The sequence below is a fragment of the Lepisma saccharinum genome, chromosome 2 (genome assembly GCF_977018435.1).
Source record: "Lepisma saccharinum chromosome 2, izLepSacc3.1, whole genome shotgun sequence".
NCBI lineage: Eukaryota > Metazoa > Arthropoda > Insecta > Zygentoma > Lepismatidae > Lepisma > Lepisma saccharinum.
In genome coordinates this window covers 82,389,618-82,403,259 of record NC_139230.1, presented here as the reverse complement: position 1 = coordinate 82,403,259, position 13,642 = coordinate 82,389,618, and the positions used below count along the sequence as shown (strand labels likewise).

The following is a 13,642-nucleotide window of genomic DNA, read 5'->3' as shown; positions in this document are numbered from 1 at the left end:
ATGAGGATGAGCGATGATATGATGAAACTGATGAAGGGACCTCACAAAGAACAATTCAGGCCGGAATTCGTGACGAGCGTGCATTCTTGTTCCTATGTATTGTACTCTGCCTGCAGTGAATAATGAAAAAATTGGAAGTGAAAAATGTATCCCAGAACTCAAAAAGCCAAATGAACATCATTGAAGAAAGTACAAAAAGGTGTGTCTAAAGGTCTGTTTTGTTACCTGTTTATCCCCCATCGCTTTTTATAGCTGTATAGATTTAATCGCAATAAGTAGCTAAGAGCTTATGAAAGTCGTGAGGGACAATCATAAACAGAGAACTCTAGGCTCCTGATTTCACAGTGCACTGGGAGGAAATTATTTGTATTTTCTTCTCTCTTCCATCGCTTTACCTAATTTCTGCCATGACGATGAACGTCGATTAAATTAAACGGGTGAAGAGTGGTTGCAAAGAAACACTCATGCGAAGGCCAGGGCTCGAGCCCGGATCCTTCAGTAACGAGATCGTGAGATGGGGAAATTAGGGGAATCAAGCAATGCAATTTTTTTTAAAAAAAACTCATACATAAAGATGTTATTTCAAAAAATCAATTGAAAATTACTACTCAGGAAAAATGAAGTTTGCTTTACCGATACCCACGTATCCGAATGGTTAGCGCCTTCCTCTCATCTTTGTTGTCGGCCGACCTCCGTGGGGGAGTGCAAGTGGTCCCGCATCGGAACCCGGTGGAGGCACATACTGGTTCGGATCCTACATTAAACTATAGGTCTATACCGCGTTTGTTACAACCTGTCCCGGTTCCCGCGCTAGCTGGTCGCTGGCTTTTCTCCGTGCTGGGGAAAGTCAAAGCCAGGCAGCCAATTAAAATACGCAACGTCGCAACAGCTTCTACGTAAGCGCCTCTCTTCTGGCTTCCATTCGCTCCTCGCTGTCCAGCAGACGATTTTTTCCTCGTTTCTCATTGGCACCGAAACTGTCGAGCGATCGCTAACGCGGGAAAAGGGACAGGTTCTAACAAACGCGGTATAGTCCCGATTAGCCTTTCTGTGTATAAAGTGGACTTAAAACATCAAATCAACCAACCGTGGGGGAGTGGTTACCACAGCGCGCTACGACACCAGGAGTTCCGGGTTCGAACCTCTACCTGGACATGGGTGTTCTTTATGTTTGTCCCTTCATTAATTTTGTCGTATCATCTCCGCGATTAACCAAATGTATCATAAAAGCGAATCAAATCAAATCATTCATTGACTGATTGGGTTTATTTTACTACGCTTTCCGTCATTTTTGGCTAATCGCGAATACGATACGATAAAATTGATGAAGGGACACACAAAGAGCACCCATTGTCAAGCCGAGATTCGAACCCGGCATCTCTGGCTCAGTAGTCAAATCAAAGAGTTGTTGATTTTCGAAAGTGGGTGGGAGTTACGTGTACAATATTTTGTAGTCATTCATAACTTTGCAATTTTTCCTGTCTTTGACGTTCTTCTTTTAGGAAAACTGGGCCCTAAAAGGGGGGGGGGGATTATGACCCACACCAACTCCCGTTGGGCACGCCACTAATTGCTACCCCAAGTGTGGACGTCACCGCACGTCCCTGTGTTCCTTTACTTCAATGTTTGCCACTCCTACATTGGACTTCCGTCCAAGATTGGGGGGAGGGACAATGCCCCTGCCCCCGCCTGTGGTTGAAGCACTGTTTGTGAGTGTCTCTTCATCAATTTCACGTCATCACTCATTGTCACGATTACCTAGAAGTGGCAGAAAAGCAACACTAAGTAACAAAAATCAAATATCCACTCCCTCTCTCTATTACATGAATCGCTATTACCAAAAGGTAGACTTGGGAAATAAAAAAATATGCAGTTCAAACTTCATAGCAACACATCCAAGAAAAACATTCAAATACATTAGACACCTTTCATACAAGGCTACTCAAAATGTCACAACTGTTCTAGATACTGAAAATTGCGAAATCATTTCCCGAAGTCTGAATCTGGAAGGGAATGTTTTCCCCTCAGTCTAGATACGACATTATACGGAATCCCACACACCTTCATAAATCACAAAATCAATAAATGTATTTGTTATGTTGCTTAGTAATACAGGATATAATTGTAAAAATTAGTGAGAATTCCAAATAGGAATGTGTTCTGTACTTTTCACAAAAGGGCAAAGCAGACTCTCAGGGGGGCCAGTTACCCCCTGCCCCCTCTAGCTACGGGCCTGAGTAACACAGGCACAGCTCTCACAATACTACGTGAAAGCGGGTGACCCCGAACTATAGCGCACACGAATACATAGAGTAAGGTGGGGCAAGACTGCGCAGTTTGAGTTCATAATTGTATATTCAAGCTATGAAACTACAGACACACATGAAAAAAGCAATACACATTGCACTATCCTTTGCTGACTCACAGTAAATTTCCGAAAGCTGAATGAACAACATTTCTGCATGAAACAATTACAAAACCGTGACCATGCAAATGCGTAGTCTTACCCACACCGCGGGGTAAGACTGCGATCAAGTTGGGGTAAGAATGCGCACTTTCTACACAGAGTCACATTTGTATAAAAAGATACACAAATCACCAGTGAATACCGTCCTGCACTTGGGTTAGGAATCGCTAACACAAATCACAAATAAAGGTTCCTGTGTCATACGAGGTGCAATTTTCATGCCACCACTCGTCACATGTGGAACTCTGGATCCAATCCTCTACTGGAGGATCGCTGTACTTCTCATTACAACCTGGGCAATTGTACTTTTTCTTCTGGCGTTTTCTGCTTGCTACATCTTCTTCAACAACGATGTTCCGTTTCTGTTTCCCCTGAACTTTCTTCTTACTCTTCTCAGCCAACGAGGCTTCCAAGTTGACTTTGAATGGAGATCCAGTTAACACCTGAGACTACCTTCCCTTTCGTCGGCGGTGCTGAATATGCTTTGCATGTGGAAGTGGTGATATCTGGTTAACGGAAATGTGCCCGTATGATCCAGTATTGTTAACCCCACTTGTTCAGGGCTGCTCACCTGGAGTTTCAGCTGATGCATGAGCCACATTTGCCTGCTGTGGCACGTCATTGGTGGATGGTCCAGTATTGTTAACCCCACTTGTTGAAGACTGCTCACCTGGAGTTGGAGCTGATACATTTGTCACAGTAGAGGGAAGAAACTCGTCCTCAGTGAAGATGTCTTGATTGAAAGGGCATAATCCAGTCACTTCAAAGCCCTTCATGGCATTCCCAACCGTAGCTGCCTTCCCATATGCCTTTGTAAAAATGGATGCCACTTGGAAAACTGTGATTGGGCCATCCGGATGGTTACTCATCCACTTATCACATTCATCATAGTTCGCCACTTGGCCACTATGTCCATTTTTTTCCACTACGAAGTGGATGTAAACAAAAGCACGTGTTCTAGAGAAAGCCAGTGCAGCCCTATTGGTGGATTCTGGCAGTAGTCCCTCCGCAGACCTTTTGCACCCTGATAGATAGTCCATTCAATGCCGTCTTGAAACTAGAGTAATACAGCATTGTATGCTATTCAAAGCATTTACTAGCCTTATCCTTGCTTATGAATTCATAATCATTCTTTAGTAAAGCACCTACGGTGACATTCACTCATTCAAATTAACGAAATTCCCGCTACTTGTCCGTCACTCTGTGTTGTGCAGTGTTGCAAATTCGCAATATTAAGTAAAGTCTATAATCTTGAAGCACCGGACTAGACAGAATCAGAAAACATGATTTAGACCGACAGTGGCTGACATGGGAATCTCTAGATTACACACGTGTTGATGTATATACCACAAACACGCACACACTACTTTCAACTTCATGCGTTTTATCTAGAATGGTAAAACCAACACACTGCAAAAGATTGTAGGGAAACCTTTGAGAAAGCCAAAGTGGTTGGTGCAAATAAAACCAGTGATGCTTAAAATCGTACGGAATGTTACTTTAGCATTTATTAAATGATCCACCTACGCTTCGTTTCCTTTACTTCCCACATAAAACATGCTCAGATTTCAGGAACCTGAATTCCCCCAGCTTGTCAAAGAAAAATGCCAGATGCATACACTGGCAACTGCTTCCACGAAGGAATTTGTAGAGGGCGGGGACACAAGCTTTTGGCGTTACAGATGGGCAAACTGTGCCATTCAGTGTTGCTACCCGACCTTTATAGAAATATCGTTACAATTCGGTAATATTCCAAAGATGTTATCGTATCTAATTGCTATATAGCCAATTTCGCAACTACAAAGTTTTATTAATGTTCCAACAGGGGTGTACGTAATAAGACCTTCACATTTCTTGTATCTAATTGGTAAGGGAAAAAATAACATAGTTGGAAACACTACTTCTCGTGGTCAAGAATCTTCCGAAACACTGTTACCCTCAAGCACACGGCTATTTATAGCTTTCGTCCCCTCGACCCTGCAAAACCTGCCCTCCTCTCCCTTGCCGTGTGGTGGTTCTCGAGATTTTGCGTAGTGTTTATAGGTTCTAAATATCATTGAATGTTGATGTGGCTTCAACAGCAAGTGTTACAAAACATCTACATATGAAACTTTGAACAAGTGGCGATACCAAAATTGCGGTGGATCCTGAGTATTGTGTTGAATCGTTAACTTCTGAACAGGTGTCTTAAAAACAAGCATTTATGCGGCCCGCAAGCAAATTCAGCCGAACAAAAACGCGGATGGCACATTTTAGCCGATTTTGGACTTGCTGCCGTTAGCAGGAAAGTGGATGTTCTTTTTCTTCATGGATATGAGTTTGTCTACGCTGGTTAAATTATTGCATGATTCATTTGGTTTATTTTACTTCGCATTTCTGTCACACTTGGTTAATCGCGAGGATGAGTGATGATATGGTGACATTGATGAAATGACATTCACAAAGAACATCAATGCCCAGGCCAAGATTCAAACTCGGGACTCTTGGCGTTGTAGCGCACAGTGATAACCACTCCGCTACAACGGACAGCTGTGTGAATTCTTCTTACATGGTATATTACCACTGACGAGAACTGACATCTTTGGTAAGTGTTTACCTCTATTTTATTATATTTTCTTCATCTCTCGTATTTACAACAGTGTTCATTTTAAAAACTAATATTTGCACATTTTTAAAAAGTCACTCTAGTTTCGAAAGGTGGAAAATACTGACACTGAAGCTAACACGTGCGCTGGGAGGGAGGGGCAAGTGCTGGCGAATAGAAAGTGGGCACCGCGCGCATTAATACAAATTTCGGTAACTTATTGGCCACACCTACTTCGTTTTAAAGCTGGAAACAGAGATGTCTCTGTTCGAAAATTGCCCCAGGGAGACGGGGAGAGCTAGTTCGAGCGGGTGTTTGAATCCTCTGCACAGCTGGGTTCCGTCCCCTCATCAGAAGGTCCCGTAGCTGTCACAGCTTGATTTATTGCCTCTTTCCCAGGCAAGAAAGCAGGAAGGCCATGAGTTTGTGTATGTTTGAGTGTAGAGAAGCAGAGCATATTTACCGTGAATTGGAACCAGTGACACAGTAACTTTATCTCGATCCCTACAGCGAAGGACGTATTCAGGGGGTCCAGGAGTCCCAACCTCCTCCCGAAAGACTTACCAAGTACAAAAATTAAATAATGAGATCATAAAATAAATTCAATTAAGTAATGAAAATAAGGTTGTTGTCTAATCGCAATTTGTTTATTTCCGCAAAAATTTTGGAAAGCAATACGACTTTGAATGACAGTACCAAGGAAGATTTATGCAAGAATTATTACTACTTATAATAACATGCAAAATATTACCAGGTATTTTACTTTCGTCAACTGGATCTAACATCATTTTTTCATACTCAATAAATATTATATTCTTTATCTATTTGGCATTAATTTCCTTGCCAGGGCAGTTTCTATTTATTTACAAATTTTGATATGGTATTGATATTGATATGGTGTTTTAAGTCCACTTCATGCACAGTAAGGCTAATCGGGACTAGACCTACAGTTTAAAGTGGAATCCGAACCACTTGTGCCTCCACCGGGTATCGAACCCGGGACCCCTTGATTACAAGGCGAGGACGCTACCACTGCGCCATCGGGGAGGCCCCTTGTATTTTTGTGACTATTGTAAAAAATGTGATTTCAACTCTGCTTTAACAGACTTTATTTCCACATTTGTTAACTACCATACCTTTGTACACAGTTTCTATTTATTTACAAATTTTGCCAACCTTAACTACACGTAAGCTAGATAATGAATACGTGATGTTATACTGTATCACTGTTGTTATATCGCCTTCTTATCTATTAATGTAATAAAAATATATTAATTAATTTAATATAATTATACTTATTTTAATTTAACATTATTAATATTATTATTTTGAGACATTACGTTAGGACGCCCCTCCGAAATATATATCTCGATACGTGCCTGGTGTTCGATTTAAATAAAATGTAGAAAAGGCGGGGAGGGTGGTAGCGCTTCCTCTTTTTACATTTCGATAGTTTTACCTCACATGTAGTACTTTGTGAGTCAACGGTGCAGATAGGAAATACGTGTACACACACACACATAATTGATGATTCGCAAAGGAACTTCGTTAAATTCTCATGCTTGTTCCGCTCACAAATCATATCCTCTCCAAATTACAATAGCCTACTATCGTTGTGTGTGTGGTTCCTAGAACTTCGCTATTTCCAAACATAAACTTGATGTGACTCTTACAAAACATTTGTTTTTGGAGTGGAAGGATCATGAAAAGGTCTACTGTTTCTTTGCAAATCTTCAATTAATCTAAAATTTAGTATAAAAACATAATTTTGGCTGACTTGTTAACTTGAGATTTAAAGACAAATTTTTAATTTGAATTCTCCATAACAATAATAAAAGTGACATAAAATGTAGAAGGACAAGACTAGTGTTGCCCACGGGACGAGACGGGACAGGCTTTTAAAAATTCGAGACGAGACGAGATTGATCACGTGTCCCGAGACAAACGAATATTTTCGAGACGAGACAGCATTTCACAGCATTTCCACGAGACGAGACAGGCCAAAGTCTCGTCTCGTGGGCAACACTAGACAAGGCTCTTGGCTTGGTTGAGAATTACATTAGAGATGTACAGGTTAGGAAAGGGGAGGGATAATTCCGTCTTCTTCCTCTTCAGCGCGAACCCTGCCTCCTACATTCTACATGTCCATTCAAAATGTCTTCTTAGTTTCAGATATTTTTGCCTCCCCTATAGCGTAATGGTAAAGATGGCCCTCGTAATGTCAAAAGGTCCCGAGTTTGGTACCTGGTGGACGCCCAATAGTTCAATCCCACTATAAATGTAGGTCCAGTCCCGATTAGCCTATCTATACATAAAGAAGACTTACAGAAACTCAAACTCAAGATACTCAAACGACCGGCATAGGGTTGACGGCGCTTGGTGCAGTGAGAGAGCTCCCCTTTGGCAAATCAAAATTAGGAAACAAAAACTCATCTTCAGGGGTTCCCTCACTTTTTCGTCCTTAGATGGCAGCTGCTGATAAGGGATGAGCATCCCACCCCTAAAAAATAAAATTCTGCCTACGGGCCTGCTGTCCTTCATCGTGACCGTCCGGTCTAAGGCGTTATGCTTTGGGCTCTCCTGGAAGAAGCGTAACAACTTTTCTCCTGATATTTCGGCCAGTCAAACTCGCGGCCCGCGGCCCGCCTTGGCCCCACTTAACACTTCATGCTTGAAATTATCTATACATTTGTAGTTATCCCGTTTTCTCTTTTCTCGTGATACAAGACCAGACTCATCCAAACTTCAACACATTGACCAATTTTCCCTACACAGGTATACATTCCATTATAGAGTAGGTGTTGTGTCAACTAAGCAAGCTGATGGACATGTTACTTCTGAAGTACGAAAATATCTTGCCAGCTGGGGGAGGGCAGCGTGCATACTTTCTGTCGCCTATGAGTTTGTTTCTTGATTTTCAAGGATTTACCTGGAAGAAAAATCAGTTTCTGTAAAAGTTTCAGAGAACCATATGGCTGCCCAAACTTCGTGGGAGTAAGAAAATGACTATAGAAGAGGAATGTAGATTTTTCAAATGAAATGCTTACTTTTGTTGTGAAGTGAATAGTGAAAAGCGTAGAAAATTTGTACCCTGATAAAGTTAATTCATTCAGAAGTATTTCTATATCACGAAATAAATTTGCCAACCTCTGTGGCAGAGTGGTTAGCACAGCCCGTTGCGACACCAGAGGTTGCGAGTTCGAATCCTGGCCTGAGCATGGGTGTTCTTTGTATGTGTCTCTTCATCAATTTCATCATACCATTACTCATCCTCATCGTCGCCATTAGCCAAACGTGGCAGAAAAGCAACGCTAATAAAAAAAAATATTAAAAAATCAGAAATACAGTTGAGGAGAGGATTGAAAGCAAAAATTGTTCGTGTTGTTGCCTTTTCGCTCACAATATGTGAAATTACGAACGTCTGCGAGCTAGCTCGGATAGCTCCCTTCATTCGTGGATGCGATTCTCATCTCGATATGACAGTAAAACTACTTGAATGATTCCTCCCCGTGACACAAGGGCTGATATTTTGAAGGAAGTGGAGGCCATTTTGCAAAGTTACAGTCTTCCGTTATATTAAAACTTTTTTAATAAAGTTATAATTTGTCCTTCTCAACTTCTCAGGAATACCAGGAAGGCAGGAATATTTGTCCACAGTAAAAATACTACGTGATGAATTTGGAAACAGGTTTCAAGACTTCAGAGGGTGCGAAGGGCAATATTCTTGTTCTGCTCTGCTCCCTTTTCTTTTGATGATGCGCGTGCAAGTCCTGCGTTCGAATGAAACTTATTGAATTGCAGTGCAACTCGTATTGAAAAATAAATGTCTCGAGGTGGGTTATCCTTGATTTTTCTCATATCTCCCATAGCACTACCCTCGAATAAGCTATTTTGCTGTAGAAATTTTATTAATTTTGGTTGCACTTGCCTTGGTGAAAAGTTGTTTTCCATAATGAAGATTAATGAAACAGCCGAGCAATGATCAAGAATGACTGACAAAATATTTGTTGTCTGCATTAAGAGTTTCATGCTCACAAAAAAACTTATTGCAGACTTTTGAGAAGCTTGTTAAAAAAAACTGTCAAATCTGTGCGAAACGAAACTATAATTGCACACAGTTTCTTGCAAAAAGTTTTGCACAATTGTAACCAATTTATACTCGAAATAACATGTAAAATACTATAACCATGAAAAAATATGGGGGGAGGTCTATATATAATTTACATATCGATGCTGCAATAATAATCACTGGAATCCCGGCACCGTTGGGTCGAACAACTTAGTTCTGGACTTCAAGGTGTTGGGGTTCTAGATGTGTGACCCGGATAGTTTTGACATTATCGTTATGCGGCCCTACTCACGAATTGAGTTTGACATGGCTGGTCTATAGGACCTGTTGAGGAGATTGTGGAAACCTTCAACAACGACTGGGGGTTCGTCGTGCTGACCACACGTCACCCTGTAACTGATTGGTGTGTGAGTGAGGCCGGTCCTTGTGAATGAGTGAGTAGGCCCTTGCCTTCACGGGCTGTTGCGCCACGGGTTTACTTACGTATATTGGCGTAAGGTGTGGTCTTACAGCGGCTCGACCTCTCCTCGAAATTCTGTCAATTTATTTTGACCAATTCACTGGGGATTTTTTAAGAGTACTTTGTAACACGTATAGTGCTCATTTCGAAGATCATACTATCGTTAGTTGGACTGAAATTTCAGTTTGAAACCAATCAATCGAATCCAGGCCTGGGCATGGGGGGGGGGTGTTCTTTGATCAATTTCATATCATCACTCATTCCCTCCCATATTCGCGAATAGTAAGAAGTGGCAGAAAGGCGAAGTAAAATAGACCAAACAGATCAACCTTGGCCCATTATATCTGCTGTGAACTCAACGATGAGAACTGCACAAAGGGACTTGAAGATTATAAGAATTGCCCGATGGTCTGACCATGGAAGGTTCCACGTTCCAGCCGTCGCATATCAGCCTGGACATAGAGAGAGAGACAGAGAGAGAGAGAGAGAGAGAGAGAGAGTGAGTGAGTGAGTGAGTGAGTGAGTGAGTGAGTGAGTGCGTGAGTGCGTGCGTGCGTGCGTGTCTTCATTCATCCTCCTCGTCGCTAATTGTCAAATGTGGCAGAAGCAGAAAATAAAATACAAATACAGACGTGTCAAACGTGTAATTTTCAACTACGAAAATGTATAATTAGAAACATATGCAGAGGATAAACACTGTATGAAATTAACAATATATTATTCACGCAAGATGGTATATTTCCTCTGCTTTATATACAAGGAGGGCAAGAGGGGTCATATCCCCCCTACCGGAGAATGAATGTCCACATAATAATTACATATATATCTTTCACAGATAATTTAATTTCCATCACAGTAATTTATGTTACTCATTATAATTGTGTTTAAGGAGCGTGATAATTTCAGACTGAAATAATGTTTTTTGAGCGGGCATCACTATCATGGGGAAAATCTGCCTTCTTTGACCCCCCCCCACCCTTAAAAAGATCCTGCGGACGTCCATGTTCATAAGATAGTTTACTGTGGTGTAAAAAGGATTTTAAACTCGTCTCGATTAGCCAAAAGTGACGGGAAAGCGACGCTAAATAACAAAAATCAACTCAAATCAGTAAAGACGATTTATGTCGAGTTAACAGCTATTGAAAAATACTGTAAAATATATTCACTCATGATAGTAATGGAGAGGTGCGTATTATCAATTGAAAGAAATGGGGAGGTGGGGATTATAAGTTGCCAGGGCACGGATGTTCTTTGCGAGTACCCCTTCATCAATTCCATGTAATCACCATTTTATGTCGTGATTAGCCAAAAGTGACAGAAAGCGACGAAAAATAATCAACCAATCAATCAACGTATCTACACTCTCGGTGGTGTTACATTTCAATTGTTCGGATTCAAGTCAACATTCCATCTTGACGTCATCCGTAAGACTGCCATTGTGACCGTAATACTTGTAGTTATTTCGGAGCAAGAAGACCAGATATGATACGTGACTTATCCTGAGGGGTGCGAAAGCCAATGCTAAAAACTAAACACAGTCCATAATTACCATAGCATCAGGTCTTACAAGATATATACATACAGGTGAGTCACTATTCTGTGACATCATCAGTAATAGGTCTTAATATTAAATAACACAAAAATCACGCAGCAAATTAAAGGTATTACGAATAACATTAAAACTATTTCTAGAATTGGAAAGAGCAATAAACATTTGTGCAACGAGAAAGGAAATTAACAACAATAAATATTAGTTCGAAGGGAAGCACGTGTCATAATGATACAAAATGATAAAATGTAGAAAGTTTCAAATACGTTTGAGCTGTTTTTAAGATGGGTAATACATAAAGTGTAAGTTCAATGTTTACCTATTCGTTACCTTACATCATTGCTACTACTGTAGTTGTACATTTTGTTCCATTGGTTTGTCTTTCGCCTCTTCTGATTATCCCTAGGTCATTCCACATATCCGAGACTTTTTCCTTTAAATTCGAAATAGTCTCGCTCCCGTCCATCTCGAATTATTATCAGCACTGTTCGTAGTAGTTAAAATAATAACTGTTACTATTTTTTGTGCTAATTACTATTAGATACAAATTTTGTATCAACACGAAATCCCCTACAAAAAATGAAAAAGAAAATGGCGACTAGTATGCCTCTGTCTTGTTATCACTGCCACTGGTATGCTATACATTTACACAGCGTACTTTCAATTAGTTATTCTTACTTGATTCGTCGTTACTTTCAACTGATAATCTCTACCTCCTTCTTTACTCTCAATTTATAATCTCAACCTCACAAAGAGAAATTCTACATAATTATAGCAGCCACTGTAATCAACAAAATTTATTCAATCCAAATCTCATTTGTGAAGGCCCTGACTGTTTGCCGTGGCCACTTCCCATGCAGTGAATATTTTGCCAGTGGAGAAATCTTGAAAGAAGCCGGAACCAGAATGAAATGAAACAGATGGTGCCCTTTCGCAGCGGTCACGAAGGGGAGGGGGTGGTGAAGGCAGGGGGAGACATGGTGGCAAGTCTTTCTACCATGGGGGGGAGGTCCTCTGCCCCCCCGCCTGTGCTCTTCCTCTAGTTTAGGACACAAGCGAGAAGGGGGCCTCCCCATGGCGTAGTGGTAGCGTCATTGACTTGTAATCAAGGGGTCCCGGGTTCGATACCCGGTGGAGGCACAAGTGGTTCGGATCCCACTTTAAACTGTAGGTCCAGTCCAGATTAGCCTTACTGTGCATAAAGTGGACTTAAAACAGCAAATCAAACCAAACCAAACAAGCGAGAAGAATTGCTAGTTCCCTGATATGTCGCTAGGTGTGTCTGTATCGCGCCGGGGCAGGAAAACTTTTTTCATGCCAACCTCCAGGCCACTCTTAACACAGCTTCTTCTATCCATCAATATCGTAATATTGTATACATTCACAGTGATGTAGTACTCAAAACACGTAGTACCAAAATAAATAGCAAACACCCTCAAAATCTTTTCACTTACCTCTCTCAGCACAACGAATTTCAAACGTATCTTCACCACTGTCCACAGCTAGCTACCATCTTGGACGAAGTAACGGTGGCGCAGTGGTGCCAACTGTGTGTGATTTTCACCTCGAAAAACCAGTGCGCAGTCTTATCCGCCGCGCAGTCTTACCCCACCTTACTCTACCCTTCCCTCCTACTCCCGTGAACTACTGCTGTGTAGCGTCAAATGTCCGAACTAACAATTGGCCGATACTGTACGACTCTCCCCTATGTTATTTTTAAAATTAAAATATTATTTTCAATTGAAATATTATTTTCAAAAAATTTGTGTAACATGTTTACTTAAAATTACAGTATGTTATTTTTAAAATTAAAATATTATTTTCAAATCATTTCCTCCCGGTAGGGCCCGCACCACAGGTTCAGCCTAGGGATCTACAGATTCCTAAATACGGCCCTGTGTGTGTGTGTGTGTGTGTGTGTGTGTGTGTGTGTGTGTGTGTGTGTAAAACATATTACTTAAATACATTACATAATCAATTCGTCCATCTCATAAGGAACCAACAATAATAATGTTATAGATTGCCTTTCGCATGTACGTGATCCTATTCCTCCAAACAATTATTAATGCATTTAAGATAAAACTTTTCAGCAGCAAGTCTTAAGTACATATTTGATCTTACTTCTCTCTCTGATCATTTGCATTGCATTAATAATATTCCGTCCAAGTTTGGGGGCAATCCCCTCCTCTGTGGTTGCGCCACTGACCACATCCCCTAAATGTGCCTTCATGCATGGCACGGTGCAACATGCACGGGGAACTTTGCCTTACACAATACTGATAAATAATGCTTAATGAATAATAAACATATTGATATTGGTATCACTCATTTACTCGTTTTTCCTTCCTTATTTTAATCTATTAATAATTCAATTTCAATATTTCTGCGAATTGTTCTCTGTGAACAAGTGGAAATAATAGTAATAGTTCTATTATTATTATTATTATTACTAAATCGTAATGTTAGCGACAATAATACAAATTTATTAAGTTGTGATGTCGACATCAGTTTTT

General features: G+C 40.7%; 1 non-coding gene across 1 annotated transcript; it reads left to right on the top strand.

The window, feature by feature from the left end:
- Nucleotides 1-12,195: 12,195 nt before the first annotated feature.
- On the top strand, nucleotides 12,196-12,269 carry TRNAT-UGU (transfer RNA threonine (anticodon UGU)). The gene has a single exon. It is a non-coding gene; the product is annotated as a tRNA-Thr (tRNA).
- Nucleotides 12,270-13,642: the final 1,373 nt, after the last annotated feature.